The sequence below is a fragment of the Lathyrus oleraceus genome, chromosome 6 (assembly GCF_024323335.1).
Source record: "Lathyrus oleraceus cultivar Zhongwan6 chromosome 6, CAAS_Psat_ZW6_1.0, whole genome shotgun sequence".
Classification (NCBI taxonomy): Eukaryota; Viridiplantae; Streptophyta; class Magnoliopsida; order Fabales; family Fabaceae; genus Lathyrus; species Lathyrus oleraceus.
Window position 1 is genome coordinate 406,982,964 of NC_066584.1, and position 22,211 is coordinate 407,005,174.

Below are 22,211 nucleotides of genomic sequence, written 5' to 3' on the forward strand. Positions count from 1 at the left end.
TCTAGTCGAGCAGATCATTTCACCTTGCATGAATTTCCACTAAGTCCCCTGAACCATACAGTGTATGCAAGGGCTTCAAATGACTTTCTCAAACCAACATTTGGGTGTCGACAAGCTTATTGGAAAACATTGTCGAACACTTTAAAATAAGATATGTCGACCTTCATCTTCTCAGCACTCTTTCTTCGCTTTACATCTTTCTTTTCCCTCTTCCGTCAAAATTACCCCCTTGTGTCATCGGAATTCCTCTTCGAAGAGCCAAACCAACATCAACGTCATCACGTCGAAATCATAGCTAACAAATTGCCCCCCAAAAACGTTGCTTTTCAATTTGTTAATAGAAAAGTACGTTTTTGTCTGACTTTGTTCGACGTATCGGTACTAGGGCATACTATTGTGCTGACGTCATCATAATCATTTCCTTCCACCAAACCGTCTCATCGAGACGTACACTTCTGAAACATGATTATGGAATGTGATCATGGCTCCGGCTTCCCAGGAAATCATGGGGATTCGGAAAGAGAAATTTTCCCATACTCCATATTTGTCTGCTACATGTCACACGATGATGGACACCTGTTGCCATTTAGAAACTGAAGACTTTCTCTCTCCACCATAGATTCCTTTCTTTTTCTTCATCTTTCTTCTTTTTCACTTCTCAGAACTTCATCTTCTTCGTTTTCTCTGCTAATATTCTCCAGGAACTCCCTTAAAAACTTCTAGTTTTCAATCTTCTTCTTAATTTCCAACCTAATCTCATCATGTCCACATCGAAAAGCAAGAATACTAAGTCTTCTTCAAGTTTCAAGCTTCCAATGCCACCTTTCCATAATATTTTAGGACCTAAATTTTTCGGCAATCAGGAATATGTTCCTAAACCTATGCTCGAATAAGAGAAAATAAAGATCTATCAATCTCAGGTACTTATCCCGATTAGTATTTCTGGTAAGACTTGTGCTTTTATGTGTCCTTTATCTGACCCAAATGTCAATTCTAAAAAGATTAAGGAAAGTTTTCCTGCCTATTATCGAACTCAACCAATTGTTAGCGCTAATAAGCGCTTGGCCAAATCAGTTGATAAGGTCGTTGCCACTTCGATTGAGGTTACGACCCAAGTCGAAACTGCTCCCACTGACACACCAGTGACAACTGTTGTCGAGGCAGAGAACCCAATTAACTTACTCTATCTGAGTAACACGTTTAGAGTGTTTTGATCTTGCCCCGCCTTTAAACATCCTGGAAGTTATATCTCTTGGTTGGAGAAAGTCGGACGGAAAAAGTCCCAAGTCTGGAAAGATTTGGGCATTTATGATTTGATTCAACTGTCGAAGGTAGGACCTTCTTATTGCCAAAGTATGCTAGTCACGTCCTTGTACTTCTGGGAAAGTACCACCACCAGCTTCCACCTGCCTTGTGGGATGATGACTCATACCCTCTTCGACTTAGCAGTTGTCGTTGGCTTGCGACCTACTGGTGAAGCTTTTGACCCCAATGTTAGAAACACCAAAACTATCAACTTCTACCATGATAGGTCTAGTTTTGATCATTACTGATGGGAAAATAGCAAGTGTACTATTTTTCTCACTGTAGTAATAAAAGGGAATTTCCCCGTTTGTCGATCTCAAGGACTGCTTGACGATACAGAGTTGATAGATTGTTTCAATTAGACAAAAGTCTTTGGTTTTTGTGTGGTGAGTAATTATACTACCAATTTCAAATAAAGAAAACGAGTAAAAAGGTTGAACGAGATACAAATGAGAGAAGATTGCTAGGGTTCGGTGAATGAAACTTCCTGTAACAGATATAATTTATGAAAACTTAGACATTATTCCTGTCAAATTAATTCCGGTCCTCAAGGGTATCTATTCCTAAGTCCTTAGTAAAAGACCTTTGATTATGTAACCTAATTACTATGTCCACAAATAATTAGGTTCATACTCAAGCATTCAAATATCAAGAATTACCGGTCAAATAGAGAATCCCTAGTCCTAGGTTATTTTTACTATCCAAAGTTCTTATCCAGGTCAATGAATAATCGCAGTCCAGCTTACACTATTCATATTGATCATCATTCGTTGGTCCGACGAATAAAGCATAAAGAACGGCGATAAGAACAAATCAATGGAAAAGAAGAAATAAGCAATACATTCATAAACATCAAATCTGTCACATTCAGAATCAGGGTCACCCCCCTAGCAATGGGGGGTTTAGCTACTCATAATAGAAGTAAAAACAAAGATTAATATTGTTGTCATTACAGAATTTCGTGAGGAATCAATCTTCAATCGTCTGAAAACTCTTGAACATATGAATCCTTTGATATTCGTTGAGTCTCCAGCTCTCAAAACGCGTCTTTTCTCTCCAAGAATGTCCAACCCCCGGAAAATCGTGGTCTGACCTCTTAATAGCTATTCAGTTGGATTTTTCCTGAATTTGTGCTCCATACGCGTACTGCGCTGTCCCATACGCGTACTGCCTAGTATGAAACGCGTATTGGACGTAACACAGCCACTGGTACGCGTATTGCCCAGTCTGGTACGCGTATTGCCCAGACTGGTACGCGTATTGCCCAGACTGGTACGCGTATCACCAGAAGCTTGTCTTTTGGCTGAATTTTCCATCCCTCTGGTCATTTGCGTATGCTACGCGTACTGGGAAGGTCCATACGCGTATCATGTAAGGCCATACGCGTATGGACAGCAGGTTCTCCAAAAATTGGCTTTTTCTTCCGTTTTCTTGCTCGGGCTCGATTTCGCATCTTACGTTTGATTTCCTGAGCTTCCAAACTAGCTTTTTACCTGCTACATACCAAAAAGTGTAAAATATCCTCAAGAAACTCATAAGTAACAACACACTTAATATTATAGAATTGAGCTTATATCTAACTAAGATTGCTTCAATTTACACAGTTTACCTGACTTATTTACGGTTAAATAGTGGACTGTCTAGCATAAATGGTGATTGATCACAACCCCAAACTTAGCTTGTTGCTTGTCCTCAAGTAACATTTTATTACCATCACAGATCATGTCACCCCAAACTTACTGTAAAACAGTTCTTACCACAATACTGCTGAAATTTTTCGCACTGGACCTCTTGATGTTTTTCAAGTTTTCTGATTCTTCCACATAGCCAACGAGCTAGAAACTCTTTCCCTCAGAGATATGACTTTACCTGTCAGCTTATATCACACTCTCACCAAGTCTCTCTGGGTTAAAGTGTTATCACTCTCAAATCACAATATGCAATATCAAATCAGCAGTTTGAATAAATTCTCTCATCCTATCAACATGTACAATCACACACACTTTTTGAGGTCTTTTAGGGTTGTAACGGGGCTTGGGTTTAGGTAGGCTATGAAAGTTGAACCTAGGGGGTTTTTTTTTTTCTTTTTTTTTTTTTTGGTTCAGAGTACATGAAATCATTCTCTTACTACGTTTCTTTTTTTTTTATTATTCCTGTAGGGTTATGCAATCCTCTTTTCCTTTTATTTCTAGTGAATGTAGCATCTTTCAAAAGCTGTTCTTCGCTTTTCTCTTTCTTTCTTTTCATGTTGTTGTTTTTCTTTTTCTTTTTCTTTTTTTTTTCTTTTTTTTTTTCTTTTATACGACATTCACTTACTATTCATGTACTGCAAAGCTACCCCAAACTTAAAGGTTGCTATACCAACAGCAACCCCAAACTTAGATAGAAACGTAGATATGAAATCAATTCTCACATACTCTGAACAGGGTAAGATAGGTCCAAGGTCATGGCTTTAGAAAAAAAAAACGGGTATATCAACAATAAATGATTAAAGGCTCAACAGGGTAAAACAATGGATAATGATAATAATGGGATGGCTAGAAAGGCTCTAGGTGATAAACAAAAAACATGCCTCAGTGTGTGTATTCGTACAGCTAATAATAACAAAAGAACGTACGCAAACCAAGATTGATAAAGACATACCTGATATCGCTCATATGATAATAAGTGTTTGGCTTTTTATGAACTCACCAGGACGGGTTAAGCTGACTTGTTCTATCATACCTCTGAGTTCAAAGCTCATGCTCGTGGTTCTGATGTTAATCTTAACCAGTGCGTCCAATCATAAACAACAGTATCTACAGTCAGGGGACTGAAAGAGAGAACGCCCAAGTAGTTGGTGTACGTGATCAAGAAAACCAATAGCCAGACATAGTCACGTATCTAATGAAATAAACAGGAAACTGGAGGTAAACCAAATCAAATTCATTAGAATAAGCCAACCCATAATAGGTGGTTACATCAAAGCAACAGAAATTAAAACTGAATAACTAAAAAACAAAAATTACACAAAGAAAACCAAAAGTACAAAAACATAATCAAAATCAATCACTCTGTCCACCGTCCTGCATATGGGTATCAAAGTTAATCATATCTGTCGGATCCAACATAGTGTGCCCTCGTGTGAAGGCAGAGATAGGCGTCAATGTCTCTGTGTTGCCCGACGGAGTATGCTGCTGCTGAGGTGGTGTCTGGTGCGGTGGCTGCTGCGGTGGCTGCTGCGGAATCTCTCCCCCTATCTGAACTGGCTGGTTCCACCAAGGAAAAGTGAACTGGCCAAAATGAGGTGCTGGAGGCGGTCCGGAGAATCTATCTCTGAAGCGCTGTGCCTCCTCCCACAGATCTGTCTGATGAGTAAGAACTCTCCCTGACAGTCCATACTGAAAGCAGAAGTCCTGCATAACACAAAACTGTGACATCTGCATCCGGTACTCTCTGGAGTTCTCATCAATTGGAGGAGGCTGAGGTGGCTGTGTCTCTGCTGCATTCGGCTGAGCCTCCTGGTGCGGAGCACTGGGGCTTCCCTCCCTGTCTCGTGGTCGCCTCAGAGGTCGGGGCAGATCATCTGTGACCGTCCTCTCCTTCATCCAATGGGCGTTCAGCGGTGCAGCTGGTCGCAACATCAGCGAATCAGAGAAATCCGGAACACCCGCTTTCTTGCAAAGCAGGTAAATCACAGTCGCATGGCCTAAGGATTTCTTAGGCGACTGAGCAATGTCATCCATATCAGCAGCGATGATCTGGCCAATATTCACTTGTTTCTGATGCAGGATCTGATGGAGAAGTAGGGCACGTTCGGATATCAATTCCGACCCGCTCCGATTAGTGCTCAAATTATGATGAATGAAATATGCCAATGCCTTAGGAATCGGAGCTAGATCAACTATCATAATCTTCGCCGGAGAGATTTTTGAAGTGGGAGCCCAATCGTGACCTGGCCTAATCAGTGAGTTTTTCATATCAGTGTATGGCCAGTAGTTCTTGTCAGACCGTTTCATTTCGGCAAACGGGCAAACGGAATCATAGAATTTGCATTTCAGCACACTGTTAATCGTCTTCCCATCATATTTGATAACTTTGCCCCTTACCCATGAAACGAACGCTGCATTTCCTGTGGGATCGTCTTCGTCGGATGTTACCCGTAGTGCATTGGCGTAAAACTCCCAGATCAGATCCAGTGAAACCGATTGGATTTTGTCATTGAAGTAGATCAACTTCTGCGTTTTTAGAATATTAATGACCTCTGGATACGTGTCATTCTGATACATCCAATGTTTTTCTTCGACCATGCTTCGACTCTTGATTTGCTCATATCTTTCTTCATGGTAGGTGGTACGGAATGTGTTGACTTCGTTTGGTGATTAGGACATGATATTGATCTGCAAACTGAATGAAAGGGAAGAAAACAGAGAAAAATCACAGCAATACGCACAAAACACGTAACGAAAAAGTGAGAAAATGAAGTCCGTACGGACAAAAACTATATAAGCATGCCCATAAAACTGATACGCGTATCATACGCTGCCCATACGCGTATCTTGTGCACATACGCGTACCATACGCGTATCAATATGCCATACGCGTATCATACGCTGCTGAAACAAGTACAAAAAAATGAGCTGCGTAACAGATCACGTATCATAAAGTGATACGCGTATGGCCTGGTCCCCTACGCGTATCATACGCGTATTCTTCTCCTATACGCGTATCATACGCGTTTCACCAGAGGGGCGCATTTTTTGTGTCCAATACGCGTATCATAAGACCCATACGCGTATTGGCAGTGTCTCACTTTCTTTTTTCAAATTTTTTTTCTATTTTAATAACATTTCTTTGATTTTCTTAAAAAAAACTGACTCGGCAAAAATAAAATGACACTAACAATCAAACCTCCCTTGGGTTGCCTCCCAAGCAGCGCTTCGTTTAACGTCGCATGGCTCGACGGGACACCTCATACTCAGATGAGTTTAATAGTTTCAATCGGTCCCCCTTCACCAGGATTGTATGGTTTCAACCTCTGACCATTAACTTTGAAGGTGTCGCCATTCTTCTCATTTTTAAGCTCTATTGCTCCATAAGGAAGTACTTTGTTAATGACGAACGGTCCTGACCATCTTGACCTCAATTTCCCTTGGAACAGCTTCAACCTGGAATTAAACAGCAGTACAAGTTGTCCCTCCCGAAATTCCCTCTTCTGTATCTTTTGATCATGCCATTTTTTTGTTTGTTCTTTGTAAATTTTGGCATTTTCATAAGCTTGATTCCTGAATTCTTCCAACTCATGAAGTTGAAGAATTCGGGATTCACCAGCTTTAAAAAGATCACAGTTTAGGAATTTGGAGGCCCAGAAAGCTCTGTGCTCGAGTTCGAGTGGTAAATGACAAGCCTTACCGTAAACTAATTGATAGGGGGACATACCTATTGGTGTTTTAAATGCAGTCCTGTATGCCCATAATGCATCATCCAGCTTTACTGACCAATCTTTCCGAGAAGCACTTACCGTTTTTTCTAAGATCTGCTTTATTTGACGGTTGGATACTTCCACTTGCCCACTCGTCTGGGGGTGATATGGTGTGGCTATCTTATGTTTGACATTATACTTCTTCAACAGATTCTCCAAGAGTTTATTTATAAAATGCGTACCTTGGTCACTAATTAAAGCCCGTGGTACCCCAAACCTAGAGAAGATGTTATGCCTCAAGAACTTCACCACCACTTTAGCATCATTTGTTGGTAATGCCACAGCTTCTACCCACTTTGACACATAATCGACCGCAACCAATATGTAATTCTTACCAGATGATGGCGGAAAGGGTCCCATAAAATCAATTCCCCAAACATCAAACAGCTCCACTTCTAGCATGGAGTTTTGCGGCATCTGATTCCGTTTTGTAATGTTACCTATTCGTTGGCACCTGTCACATTCTCGGACTATAGAATTTGCATCCTTGAATAGTGACGACCAATAAAAACCTGATTGGAGGACTTTTGCTGCAGTTCTATCTCCACTGAAATGTCCACCATACTCTGAATTATGACAAGCTTTCAGAATGTCGGCTTGCTCTCTTTCTGGAACACATCTTCTGATCAAACCATCCACTCCCTTTTTGTAGAGAAATGGATCATCCCATAGGTATAACCTGCAATCATAAAGAAACTTTTTCTTTTGGTGAGAATTAAAGTCATCAGGTATAACCCCACCTACCACATAGTTCGCATAGTCAGCAAACCATGGTATCTCCTGAACAGCAAGTATTTTCTCATCAACGAATGTGTCCCGAATAGGATGTTCCTCCTCAGTTTCTTTGATTGGGGACATGCGAGATAAGTGATCCGCGACCGTGTTCTCGCACCCCTTTTTGTCTTTGATTTCCAAATCAAACTCCTGAAGGAGGAGGATCCATCTCAAAAGTCTCGGCTTTGATTCCTGCTTAGCAAACAAATACTTTAAAGCAGCATGATCAGTATACACAATGACTTTTGAACCAAGCAAATATGATCTAAATTTGTCAAAAGCATAAACCACGGCCAACAATTCCTTTTCGGTAGTTGCATAATTCATTTGGGCCGGGTTAAGGACATGACTAGCATAATAAATCACATGCAATAATTTGTCCTTTCTCTGTCCTAGGACAACCCCCACAGCAAGGTCACTTGCATCACACATTATTTCGAAAGGCAAGGACCAATCGGGGGCGATTACAACAGGTGCACTGATCAACTTACTCTTTAAAGTTTCGAAAGCTACCATGCAGTTTTTATCAAAATTAAATTGCTTGTCTTTGACTAGCAAATCAGTCAACGGTTTGGCGACTTTTGAGAAGTCTCTGATAAACCTGCGATAAAAACCTGCATGACCCAAAAAGCTCCTTATCCCTTTTTCATTCACAGGAGGTGGGAGGTTAGCTATCACCTCCACTTTGGCTTTGTCCACTTCAATTCCTTTGTGGGAAATTTTGTGTCCTAGCACAATTCCTTCCTGCACCATGAAATGACATTTCTCCCAATTGAGAATAAGGTTAGTTTCCTGACATCTTTGCAAAACAAGAGACAAGTTAGCTAAACAATTATCAAAAGAAGAACCAAATACAGAGAAATCATCCATAAACACCTCCATATACTTTTCAAGCATGTCGGAGAATATAGATGTCATACACCTCTGAAAAGTAGCTGGGGCATTGCATAGCCCAAATGGCATCCGTCTGTAAGCGAAAATACCATAAGGACATGTAAATGCAGTTTTTTCTTGATCTTCCGGGGCTACAGCAATTTGATTGTATCCCGAATATCCATCCAGAAAGCAATAATACTCATGACCTGCAAGTCTTTCTAACATTTGATCAATAAACGGGAGAGGAAAATGGTCCTTTCTTGTTGCAGTGTTCAGTCTTCTGTAATCGATGCATACTCGCCACCCTGTCACTGTGCGAGTTGGGATCAGTTCATTCTTTTCATTTAAAATTACTGTGGTTCCTCCTTTCTTTGGTACCACATGCACTGGACTCACCCACGAGCTGTCAGAAATGGGGTAAATCATTCCCGAATCTAACAACTTTACAACCTCTTTCCTTACCACTTCTTTCATTGTTGGATTTAACCTCCTTTGCGGTTGTACTACTGGTTTCTGATTATCCTCCATCAGTATCTTATGCATGCATACTGTGGGGCTAATACCTTTTAAATCCTCAATAGTCCACCCTATAGCACTTTTATGCTTCTTTAGTACCTGTATCAACTTTTCCTCATCTATGGCATTTAGCTCAGAACTGATAATAGCAGGATAATTTGTTCCAGATCCTAGAAAAACATATTTAAGATTTACAGGCAATTGTTTTAATTCAAAATTTATACCTGGTTTACTTACCTTTTCATTTTCTAATTCTGGTGAAGATCTCAGATCCTCCCACCGGCGTGGTTTGGATTTCATCCAAAGAGGTTGTGTATCCAGCATGGCAAGCACTTCTTTTTCTTTTTCATCATCATTCTCTTCAATCTCTCTGACCGACAGACTAAGAACTCTTTCCAATGGTAATTCAGGAAACTTTCTTTGCATTGTGCTAGTTACCATTTGATCAATTACTTCCACAGAGTGGTTTGTACACATCTCCTCTTTATGTTTCATAGTATCTCAGACATCAATTCTGAGCTCTTCATCATATACCTTTAGGGTCAAGGTACCTCCCTCAATGTCTATCATGCATCTACCTGTTTCTAAGAAAGGTCTGCCCAGAATCAGAGGTATCTCTTCATCTTCTGGCATTTCCAAAATTACAAAATCAACAGGAAAAACAAATTTATCAACTTTGACCAGAACATCCTCAACCACCCCAAAAGGTCTCTTCACTGAGTGGTCAGCAAATTGAAGTGTCATTCTGGTATCTTGAACATTTCCAATTCCTAACTTCCTGTAAATAGACAAAGGCATAAGGCTAACACTAGCCCCCAAATCAATCAGTGCCCTTTTAAAAGACCTGTCTCCAATGGTACACGGGATGGTCACAGAACCTCTATCTGGCTTCTTTACTGGAATCTTCATACCCTACAAAATAGCACTACAAGTTTCAGTTAATATAACAGGGTCAGTGTCAGTGGTGCGCTTTTTGGAGATGATGTCTTTCATGAACTTCGCATAGATAGGCATCTGCTCGAGTGCCTCAGAAATGGAATATTGATTTCTAGTTTCCTGAACAACTCCATGAATTTCTGAAAATTTTTCTCATCTTGCTTCTTCTTTTTGTTTCTTTGTGGGAATGGAAGCTTAATGATGAGTTTTGGTTCAGGTAGCTTTTCTTGCACCACCGGCAGTGTCATACTTTCTTCCTCAGTTGGTGTCTTGTTTTCTAAGATTTCCAGGTCCACTTCAAGCAATTGATCTTCTTCTTCATCCTTCTTCTTAAGATCTTCAACAGATTTCCCGCTTCTTGTTGTTACCGCACTCACATTATTGTGCTCCCTCGGATTTGTCACTGTTGCACTAGGTAATGCGCCTGGTGTTTGGGAATTTGTTATATGTTGTGCTATCTGACCCAATTGAATCTCCAGATTTTTAATGGATGCATTGGTGCTCTTCTGATTATTTCTGGTTTCTTCCTGAAATTGCATACTCTGGGTAGCCATCTTCTCTATAGCAATCTCCCAATCAGCTTTCTTTGGAACTTGTTGCTGATAAGGTTGTTGTTGGTACGGTGGTTGTTGTTGTGGAGGTCCTTGGTTCTGAATATTACCTTGCTGATCTTTCCAAGAGAAATTAGGATGATTTTTCCACCCCGGATTATAAGTATTTGAGTAGGGATTATTCTGCCTCAAGTAATTTATAGCTTGCACTTGTTTTGCGGTTGCAACACAATGCATGGTAAAGTGTGGTCCACTACAAATCTCACAAATCATGGTCGGAACCGGTTGCACTTGAGCAACAGTCTGGGTACCTAAATTCATAGCTTTCAATCTTCTTTCAACCTCAGTAGCAACCTGGTCCTCCATTTTCACTACCTGATTTGCTAATTTCAAGTCAATTTTTCCCTCTGGCTGATTCACAGTACGGTCATATAATTCCAAATGCTCATTTGCTGCAATAGCTTCGATGATCTTTTTGATACCGGTTGCTGTTGAAAAATTAGATGAGCCACCAGCAGCTGTATCAATGAGTTGCTTAGTTTTCATTTTCAGCCCGTTTACAAAATTCTGCATTTGTTCAGTTTCATCCAGATTATGTGTAGGACATGCAACTAAACATCTCTTGAATCTTTTGTATGCATCTCCAAGTGTCTCTCCGTCTTTCTGTTTAAAATTCACAATGTCATACCTCTTACGGATATACACAGAAGCAGGAAAATATTCGTTCAAGAATGCTGTTTCCATTTGTTGCCAAGTAGTAATGCTTCCGGCGGGTAGGGAATAGAACCATTCCTCAGCGTCCTCAGATAACGTGAATGGGAACATGACCAATCTCTTTGCCTCTTCAGAGTGCCCATCAATTTTTAATGATGTAGTCATAGTCAGAAACCTCTGCAGATGCTTGTTTGCATCCTCATTGATCTTTCTTGCAAAAGGTTTGCTTTCTAACTGGCGGATAGTTGAGGGATGTAACTGGAAGTGAGCAACATTAACAGGTTGGTTAACAATGGTCAACCGCACTGCTGGGTTATTCTGTCTGCCATAATCACCTAAAAGTCTTTCCGCTGGAGGTGGGTCTGCAACCATGTTTTCAGTGTCTGGATGTGAATCTGTGTCTGACTCAGATTTTTCGGAGTGAACAGAAACTGGTGTGACAGGTGTGACCGGTTCTTCGGTGTCAGAGTTGGCCAGTTTCTTTCTTCTAGCTTCTCTGAGCTTTTTGCGCAATGTTCTCTCTGGTTCTGCGTCAAAATGAAAATCAGCTGAGGCCTTACCTCGCATACACAGATTAGACAGAAGTTAGTTATAATAATAATAAAAATACAATTAACAATAAATAAAACTTTAGATGCAGAGCAACAAAATTCTAATTGAAAATAAACTAATAAACTCTACTATCTTTGGCAGTCCCCGGCAACGGCGCCAAAAACTTGATGGGAAAATAGCAAGTGTACTATTTTTCTCACTGTAGTAATAAAAGGAATTTCCCCGTTTGTCGATCTCAAGGACTGCTTGACGATACAGAGTTGATAGATTGTTTCAATTAGACAAAAGTCTTTGGTTTTTGTGTGGTGAGTAATTATACTACCAATTTCAAATAAAGAAAACGAGTAAAAAGGTTGAACGAGATACAAATGAGAGAAGATTGCTAGGGTTCGGTGAATGAAACTTCCTGTAACAGATATAATTTATGAAAACTTAGACATTATTCCTGTCAAATTAATTCCGGTCCTCAAGGGTATCTATTCCTAAGTCCTTAGTAAAAGACCTTTGATTATGTAACCTAATTACTATGTCCACAAATAATTAGGTTCATACTCAAGCATTCAAATATCAAGAATTACCGGTCAGATAGAGAATCCCTAGTCCTATGTTATTTTTACTATCCAAAGTTCTTATCCAGGTCAATGAATAATCGCAGTCCAGCTTACACTATTTATATTGATCATCATTCGTTGGTCCGACGAATAAAGCATAAAGAACGGCGATAAGAACAAATCAATGGAAAAGAAGAAATAAGCAATACATTCATAAACATCAAATCTGTCACATTCAGAATCAGGGTCACCCCCCTAGCAATGGGGGGTTTAGCTACTCATAATAGAAGTAAAAACAAAGATTAATATTGTTGTCATTACAGAATTTTGTGAGGAATCAATCTTCAATCGTCTGAAAACTCTTGAACATATGAATCCTTTGATATTCGTTGAGTCTCCAGCTCTCAAAACGCGTCTTTTCTCTTCAAGAATGTCCAACCCCCGGAAAATCGTGGTCTGGCCTCTTAATAGCTATTCAGTTGGATTTTTCCTGAATTTGTGCTCCATACGCGTACTGCGCTGTCCCATACGCGTACTGCCTAGTATGAAACGCGTATTGGACGTAACACAGCCACTGGTACGCGTATTGCCCAGACTGGTACGCGTATTGCCCAGACTGGTACGCGTATCACCAGAAGCTTGTCTTTTGGCTGAATTTTCCATCCCTCTGGTCATTTGCGTATGCTACGCGTACTGGGAAGGTCCATACGCGTATCATGTAAGGCCATACGCGTATGGACAGCAGGTTCTCCAAAAATTGGCTTTTTCTTCCGTTTTCTTGCTCGGGCTCGATTTCGCATCTTACGTTTGATTTCCTGAGCTTCCAAACTAGCTTTTTACCTGCTACATACCAAAAAGTGTAAAATATCCTCAAGAAACTCATAAGTAACAACACACTTAATATTATAGAATTGAGCTTATATCTAACTAAGATTGCTTCAATTTACACAGTTTACCTGACTTATTTACGGTTAAATAGTGGACTGTCTAGCATAAATGGTGACTGATCAATTACATCAATGACCATCACGACACAACTAGTGACGAAGTCACTAATGTTGAGCATATTGCCTTCTTGGCTTTGTGGTTGTCGCGCTGTATTTTCTGCTCGAGATACATCAAAGTGGCAAAGAAGTTTACCACTATTTCCAACCAACTTCATGAAGGAAAGAACATATGCATGAGCCAGATGATATTAGGTTCCTTGTACGAAAACTTAGGAGTGGCCACTATCTCCTTAAAAAACATTTCCACTGAAGCCAACTTCCTAATTGGAGACCCATTTTGGCTCCTTCAATTGTGGCTTAATGTCACTTTCGAATCTTTATTTGATGGACCTAAACCTGATGAGAATGACAAAACCATCAAAAATATGCGAGTCAAAGCAACACGTCTAGCCTTCTTGACGCCTAGTGACATCGAATGGTCATTAGAAGAAAACTTCACCAAATATGTAATGATGTTTGCTAAGTGTTACAAGTTTACTCCTTTGATGGCTCCCTTTGCTAATAAAAAACATGGTCCTGCCCAGTTTACCAAGACTTTACCCACCACCAATCTTGACCAAGAAACTGAGTTCTTGGTTACGTGGAAAACTTTCCTAACCCCGAAGCTATTGGTTAGTCGCAAGGATGATCCCAAAGGGCATACCGCGATTATTGTGTATCAGCTAAATTTGGTGGCTCGACAATTTTTCTTTTGTCAACTTCTGCCAAAATCACTCTACAACAGAAGGAGCAAATTATGCCTCAGCACCATCTTTTATTCTGACAGTGGTTGTGTTGACCATTTACCTCAGCAGCCTACTGGGGTCACCAAGTTCACACCTTTTTCTGTTTCGATCTTCTCACTACTGCACTCAGAAGTTTGATACATGGTGGCAGAATTATTACAATCGAAAGTTTCTCGACATTCCTTCCTTACAGAAACATCTGACTATTGTTTTTTCTTCCGTGCAGGCCAGGTTCAAGAAAGATAAAGCTACTCGCATAAAAGATATCCAGGCTTTCTAATGTTACTTCGAAACTATGTACAGACTTGACGATCTTCGACGAACCATCCACGAAGCAACAGTCTCTTTAAAACATAAACTTATGGAAAAACTCCATGAATTAAATATTCCTTCGAATATTAGAAGTGAAGATAGGTATGAGTTTGATCTAAACTTTCATCCCCTCAAATTTCCACCGTTGCCAAGTTCCGATTTAGCATTGGCATTTCGACCTCCTTATCCAAGGTAGTTCATTTGTGGATCAAACATCGAGGTATTACGAAATGAAAGTTTGAAACCTGTGTAGCGGTGTATTCGTTACTATATGATCTATTGGTTAAATCATAAGCAAAGTATACAATAAACATAGAGTCGCCACCGCACTTTTATTTATCCTAAGGACTGGTTAAAAAGCGAACAAAAACCTAAGAAGTTTTACACGTAGAAAACTAATGAAAAGATCAGAGATCGGGGTAAGGGGTAAATTACGCAAAGGGAAGGTGTTAGGCACCCAATGCGTCCTAGGTACTCCTAGGGAGCCCTTTTCACACTTTGTTGTTTGAAGATTATTATTTGTCATGACATAAGCATTGTGCAAACATGATTGGGATGATGAGAAAAGAATGTACAAATTAATTATTTTTGTGTTCGAACGGATGAACCCGTTGCCTACGTACCTTCCATCAAAGGTAAGGATCAAAACGCCGTAGTTCGGCTAAAAACTTCCGAAAGTTAGTGGATTCAATTTTAAAACACAAGCTCAAAGGTCTTACGTTACCCACGGGAGAAAACTCAACCTTAAGAAACAACAAGTCCACCATGTGAGAAAAGCTTCAACTTGCTAGAGAGGGGTTAACCCTATAATAAGCAAGGAAGACTTACAATTCAATCAACTAAGGACAAATAGGTGAGATTAATATCAACCAACTAGGGTAAATCAAACCTATAGCTAATGTATGAAGACTTAACAAACATGGACAAAGCCACAAAATCACTTGAATGGGTGAAGTTATTTGGATTATTTACAAAAGGGTCAAAGTATGATTAAAGTCAATTCAAAATGAAGTATTTACAAAAATGAAGTTTGGAAAAATCATGGACTTAAGGTCCAAGTTTCTAATTTGGAAAGAAGGTGATAATGTTTGCACAACACTTATTTCAAGTTTTTTAAAAGTATGTGTGAAAAGGTAGGACACAATGAGGTGAATGGAATGGTGTGGATGTAAAACCTCTTAGGAGGGTCCGCCTCTTGAAATCATATAGAAGATGATTCAAGTGGGTCCTTAGGACTAGGCTACAAATGAGCAATAAACATGGTAACAGATGAAAGTAAATAAAAGCGGATACTGGATGCCACTCAATGGTCTTATACCTGTCTCCTAAAACAAGTAAGGATATCAGAAGCCACTCTATGGACTTACACTAATCTCCATCAGGATAAAACAAAAAAACAAGACAGGGAAATCAACTGCCAATCTATCTGGACTTATGTTAACCTCCACAGTATGATCCTAGGAATACAAATGCCACATCACAGGGACTTACAATGAATCCTCACATACAACAACAATTGCACTAGGCAATGGGTATGAGTGACCAATGAGGTCTTACACTCTACCCCTTCCATGTCATGGGAACAGATGCCAACTCACAGGGACTTATAACTGGTTCCTCAATGGGTGAGTAAACAAATCACATAGGTATGAAATAATGGACATGCTACAAGGAGCAATGAATGATGTTAAATGCACTAAGGCAAGCAAGCAATCATGTACAAATGAGTAATAAATCACAAATAGTCATATAGCACACTCTATAGCCAAACAAGGAGGCTCAATCAAAAGGGTTTGACTATGAAAGTCCACTGTAATAGGTAAATGTCGCTCTTAACCTGGCCATTGAGGGGCTCAGGTGAAGCAGATGAAAGGGTATGAGGGGTGTGCCTCATTGCTTCTATCTCATGTCCGAGAGAGCATGTAAATATAAGAATGTGGGGGAGTTCAGAAAGATGGAACTCTTTCCCCGATTGTTGACTCGATCGATCTTGGGTTTGGATCTCAATGCTACAACCATGTAATGGGAGCAAGGAGAAGACTCACAGAATAGTGGGAGATAGGCTACTTATCTCTTTGATCCACCAATTGCCTCAAAATGAGGACTTTTCCTGCTTGGGACAAATATAAACACACACAAGCAATGCCTCTTAAGGAGGACTTCAGACAGTTTGCCCGACCAAATAACAGGCCGGGTCTCCAGACTACATGAAGAAGAAGGTTCTATACCTCAATGCCAATTGCTTATAAGCAAAGCAATGCAAGTTCTTAAGAGAACTGAGCAACTAAGGGTACCTGAAATTAGTCCAATATGATCAGCATCCCAACATAAACAAAACAATAACATAAGGATCAACCAGTGTACAATCAAACAATAATGTGCAACATGTGCATAGCACAAAGGTCAAGTGAACCAAGCCCTACAAAACAAACAATTGGTCAAATGATTTCAACTCAATTATGCATCACCCTCCTTAAGGCATTAGCTTTTTAACCTGAAAAGTCAAAGTCAAGCTCAAACATAAGTAACAAGACCACTAGGCCAAGCCTAGGGTCCAAAGGATGGAAAAATCCTAGAACAGCAAGTAAATCATGATCAAAGTCAAGCTATTTCAACAACAAAAGGATCCCAATTGGTCCCATATCCAAAATATGTACACATCTCAATCTATGCAACATGTAAGGCAAAATGAGCAATGTTAAACCACATATGAGCAACCAGCAAGATCACATCACAAAAAATACCAAAACGGCATGGAAAATTCCACAAAAATTATATCCTAAACAGAGGACATTCAACAAGCTACATGTCGATTTTCATACAATTTGGATTAGTGGAACGATGGGAATTAATTCAACATGTCTAAGCATGCAAAAACACAATCAAATGAGGTCCAAAATATACATCAACTTCAATTAAATGGTAAACAGTGATGGTAAATGGGAAATTAGTAGGACCAAGGCTAAATGAAAGCTTAATGTGTTAGGAACTACCCTACCAAGTTTCATGTCCATATGGTTAAGTATGTGGATATGGCAACATATATACAAAGGTGTCACCAACAAGGTCCAAAAAATGATAGGCAGAAGATAAAAATCCTAATCAATTAGGAAATGGATTGTAAAACTCCACAAAAAATCACAGTGAATGCTAACATGTTAATGGTGTCTCATGCAAAAATTTAAGGCCATTGGCCAAGGGGAAGCATGGTAAAAAATTTGGGGAACTCAGCATATCACAAGGAGTCACATATTTCCACATCCAATTTCAATAAATCATATCTAAAAAACCAGAAGTCCTAAAAATGCAAAACCTATGTCAAAAATTCCAGAAATGAGCTAAGAATCAACATCTAAAATTTCATTTAATTTGGATTAAGTGTGGCGATTATATAATTAAAATGGTACAACGTGTGAAAATGGCATACATTAAGAACATCTCTATGGAAATTAATTTTTCTACCAAGCAACATTTTATTTTTTGATTCTATAAAAAAGTAGAGAAAAAAAGAAGATTATCAAAAAAGTCTTGATTTATTTGGATTAATATTGATTAACTTATGATTTTTAGAAGTTTTTTAATATTTATTTCAAATTTATTTGGATTTATCAATGATTTAATTAATTAAATTATGCGAAAATGGCAGTATTGTAATTATTAACTCTCAGCCAAAAACGGTGCGTATGGTTTAGATGAGGTGGCGCCGTCTGATTGGTCCTGGCAAGCAAAAACGCGAAAATGAAATGAAATCGGAGGAAACAGGATCTGAGCATGGAAATTTTCCAGAAATGTTGACGTTCATCGCTTGTTCTTCGTGTTCTTCGTCTGCGAATTTAGGTTTTGAACAAAATGCAACGGAAATGGACAATCCATACACCGATCGAATCGGCGTCAGCTCAGGATCGTGAATACGCAAATGATTTCATCCAACAATTAATACATAGAGCGAATCGAAGGAAAGAAACAATGGTACACAATCTTGAATCGCGAATAACTCAACCAATATCTAACAATTTGCAATTCTACAAGTTTCTGCATAACCTACAATGAATGCTCTACAATAACCACAACTAAATTTGCGAAATGGTGATGAGCGAATTTTAACCTTCTTGATGACAGTGATGGATTCCCAGCGTATTGAGCTTCAACAGTGCGAACGGATCAAGGAAATTGCTCCAGAAGGAGTATGGCGAGGTTCTTGCAGCTCGACCGTGCCTGGATCGACGAGAATCCGCGGACTGTTATGGAAGAAGCAGGTTTCGCAGCAGCTTGAATCGGTCACGATTTCGCTTTGATCTTGCTCAACAGAAACTTGATATCACCTGCAGATTGTGAATTAACAGAGAAAACCCACGAAATTGAAAGATCTTGATGAAAATAAGCAAAAGGTGTTATGGAAGTTTAGAGCAAAATGAGAGAGATGAGAGAATTTCTGTTTTGATTTTCTGTTAGATTGTGAAAAGTGATTAGTCTCAAATTCTGTTATGGATTATCTATATATATGGAGCACTAATTCAAGTATAATTATGATTAAGCCAAAATAGTGATTAGTGAGAAATGGCTTATGTGCATTTTGGCTCTTTAAGCCCTTGGAATTGTTAGAAGCATGACAGCAGGAATTTTTCACTTTGAACCAATTGCAAATGCCATTTTGGAGCTGATAGAATTGGTCTCACTTTCAAATTCCTCATATTTTCCATTTTGGACCATTTTGCCCCTCTCTTTAATTAGTTCACTTCAAAAATGAGCTTTTGCATTGAGCATTTTCAAAGAAATCCAATTATGCACCCTTGAAGTACATATTAAATGGAGTTTGTGCATATAAAGAACTTGCAATTTGGACAATCCATGTGGAAGTTATGCCCTCCTGATTACGGGTCTTTTTTGAAATTCACTGAGCCATATTTTGCAAACCACACATGGGATTTTCAAGTTCTTGGACTTTTTGGAATTGTGAGAACAAGATCTTCAACTTTCCTGTTGGACAAATTTTGATTTGAAGCTTGTATCATGAAATTATCTTGAGGGGAAAAACTTTCCACTTTGGGCAGCTGAGATTACAGGTCCACTTGCCATTTTGGGAAATTCTCTGTTTGACTTCAATTCCTTCAACCCTGGTCTTTGAAATGCCAAATGAGGTTTATATAGACATGAATGAGGTCTTTCTAACCATCTCACACCTTCCAATCCCTGATTAAATGCACAGTTGACCACAATTGACTTTTCTAGGGTTTTGGTGGACTGGGCCATGTTCTGATGAATTCCAAGCCTCTTTCACATGGGATCTTGGTCCCAAATGATATCACAAGTTATATGAACTCTTTATGAATGATCATGGTGTCCAAATTCTTCAAGAATGGCCACCATCTATTGCTCAAGGCCTGATTTGATTGTTTTGACCTAGTTAGCTTCATCTGCAAGAAACATGGTTAGATGACAATATTTTTGTACATTTGGTTAGTAAACATATGAAAAGCAATGATATACAAATGCAATACATGCTTGGTGATCAAGAACCACACTCACAAGGTATCCCACCCACTAGGAGGGCAGCTAGGGTATGCAGTGATCCTTGAGGCCGTGATATGCTATGGTATGGGCCATGAGGGATCTTAGGGCCAAAATTGGGGTCTTACAGATGCCCCTATTTAAGGTCATTCTATCCGGAGAAGTGAAGTTTAGAAATCTTCATCTCGACGCGGTAGAATGGGCTTAAATAATAGTAATGAGACGAATTTTGGTCCCTAAGAGACCTCATGATGCAGATGTATGCATGCAAAAGACAAATTCTGTGGGGATATATGGTTCACACAGAAGAAAAGACGATCCATCGGAGTAATACACTCACCGAGAACAGAGACTCTACTAATAGGACTCTTATTGGACTCTATTAGGGGATAGCAAGAAAAAGAATGCGTGAGCAGGACACGACTTTGATTAGGGTAATGACAAAACTGACACAACGTGAACTAGATACGACTCCGAGTGGGGATAACAGACCTCGGAAGGGAGAACTTGCTGGGGAAGCAAAGGACTCACACCGGGGGAATAGAGAATTCCAGAGGAAAATAAATCCATTGGAATGACATAAGCTGACTCAATTATCCATCAAGGATACTTCGGATAAAAATCCGGACTCGGACCAGGAAAAGATTCACATAGAACCTCCCTGTCGGGAAAATGCATATATTGGGGAATAAACACCCATATAGCAAAGGGTAAAAATCACCAAAGGAAACTCCGCAGGGGACTGTCTAACTAAGAGACTCTCCTGGGAAAAGCAACAAGAAATGAGGTGTCACTGGTATAAGGGTAACAAACTCAGGAAGGATGAATATCTAAGACCGGTATAAGGGTGAGAGATATCAATCAACCAACATCTGAGAAAGACCTACAAAGGGTATAATACTCAGGAAAATCTAACTCCACAGGGGACCAAGGTCATAATAGGGAGTAGAAAGGCAGGAACACCAGGGATACCGAGGTATATAATAGGTGACCGACCGAAACGTGAATTGGTATATATGCCAAGACACTCATCATCCGAAAGGAGGGCTTGAAAAAGCAAATCAACTTAGAGGATGGACATTCGAATCCACAACGGGAAAACGAATCTTACTCAAACTGGGGACACAAACCCAAAGAGTGCATGAGATATAATATCCATTACCGGCAGACCGTGGATAAGATGCTCGCATGAGATATACTATCTATTACCGTCAGAACGTAGATAATAAACTCGCATGGTAAGAAACACCAGAGATACCGAAGTATATAATAGGTGATCTACCGAAAACGTGAATTGGTATATATGCCAAAACACACATCCGAAACACAAACAGGTTAAAGGATGAATATTCGATTCTACAAAGAATACGAATCTTGCTCAGCTGGGGAAAATCAACAAAGGATTCCAACTAAAGAGCGCATGAGACATATTATTCATTACCGGCAGACCGTGAATAATATACTCGAAAGGAAAAGACACCAGAGATACCGAAGTATATAATAGGTGGCTAACCAAAAAGAGAGACAATCGATACCAAGCATTCGGGTAAACGAAAGACAACTCAAAGGGATAAATTGCAAGCATCCGGCAATTATCCAACGACAAAGAATATTCGACTCCGCAAAGGGAAATAACGAATCTTACTCGACCAGGGAAACACAAAAGGCTTCAACTGAAGAGTGCATGAGATATATTATCCATTACCGTCAGAACGTGGATAGTATACTCGCATGGAAGATTATCCACAACCGGTATAAGGGTTAATGAAGGATAAATCGTCCGAAAAGAGAGACATCGGGATACCAAACAGGCATATAATGATGACCAATCAAAGGGAGTAACAACATTACCAACAAAACGGGTAAATGAAAGACTCACTGGGGATAAATTGCAAGCAACCGGCAATTATCCGCAAAGGCAAGGAATACATTGATAAACAATCAAGGATCCGGGGAACTAATCACTAGCAACCGGTGAAAAGACCCACTGGCGACTTCAAAAGGATAACATTGCAAGCATCCGGCAATGATCCAGAAGACTGTTGGGAATACAAGTGCTTACTCAAGAGCAGCTACCCAAGGCAGGGAGGAATATCAACATCGAATATTGAATGAAGATAACCACAAAGAGGATTAGGGTTTACATCTACCGAATACGGGGTAGAAGACCAAAAAACTGGCTGAGAGAACAAGAGGTTTAACAATACCGACTAATGGGTAAGAAACCAAAGACTCAGCTGAGGATAAGATTGCTAGCAACCGGCAATTATCCACATGTATCATTAGATACAACTCCGCTGGAGAGCAAAATCACAGCGACATGGGGTTTACAACTACCGAATACGGGGTAGAAGACCACAAACTCCTCTGGGGATATAAATCACCACAGGGAACAAAACTCTGTTAGGGGTAAAACCACAACA